Below are 996 nucleotides of genomic sequence, written 5' to 3' on the forward strand. Positions count from 1 at the left end.
AGAAGCAATAGAAGAAAATACTGTTGAATGATGTGGCAAGGTGAAGATTGTAATCATTGCAATGACAAGTGTGTAAAACCAATGTTCTCCCATGTAAACTATCACTGAATTCATAACAAAAACTATGTAAAAAAATATGAGTAATATTCTGAAATTTCGTTTGTAATTTAATGCTTTTTACAATAAAATGATATTGAGGACTTCTGGTTTTGGAGGCAGCAGAGTCAGAGTCATGTAAGAAAGACTCCATGGGAGAGGGGCTGGAAAGCCAGAGAAGCTGTTTTCATGGAACAACTCCAGGGTTCTGGATCAAGAATAAGGTGCAGGACGTCAGTTTCCCACACCACCAGTGTAAAAATCATTGTATAAAGGAAGCATTGTGATTTAGGAATTGATCTCCTTCTCCGGCCACCCCACCAAGGACAAGTTCAGAGGGTGGGGCCATAGCCTGACCACCACAGTGAACCAGCACTAAAACCAGAACAGCACCATTTGCAAAAGGAGTTGTGGGGGGATTCTACACATTTTTTCTTTCTCTTTCCTGTCATGTCTTCTCTGCCCAGAATGGACACCTTTAGGTGGGTGGCAGAGCACCCTCAAAAGGTTCCAGTGTTGAGCCCACAGTTTTCCCATGGCACAGAGAAGAAGAGCCCTATTGGTCCCACTGGTAGATTCTTTGGTGGCTGCTTATGACGTCTGACTCTGGGATCCAGCCCTAAAGTTAATTTGTGCAGGACCGTTTACTTCTGCCTACCCAGCAAGAAAAAGTAGGTCTGGCCAGACAGACAAACCATATGAATACTCTGTAAAACCTCACCATAAAAGGACGCAACTATTTTGAGAATTACGTTGTGAACATGCAGATGCCTAACTGAGCTTCAGAGACAAATCTTTCTCCCACTAATTTCTCAATATCTATCTGTGCACATCTACAGTGGTGACTAGGGGAGGGACCTGAGTGAGTGGGCACCCCAACCCACTACTGGAGGCTTCTAC

This window comes from Chrysochloris asiatica, unplaced genomic scaffold (genome assembly GCF_000296735.1).
Source record: "Chrysochloris asiatica unplaced genomic scaffold, ChrAsi1.0 scaffold00325, whole genome shotgun sequence".
Taxonomy (NCBI): domain Eukaryota; kingdom Metazoa; phylum Chordata; class Mammalia; order Afrosoricida; family Chrysochloridae; genus Chrysochloris; species Chrysochloris asiatica.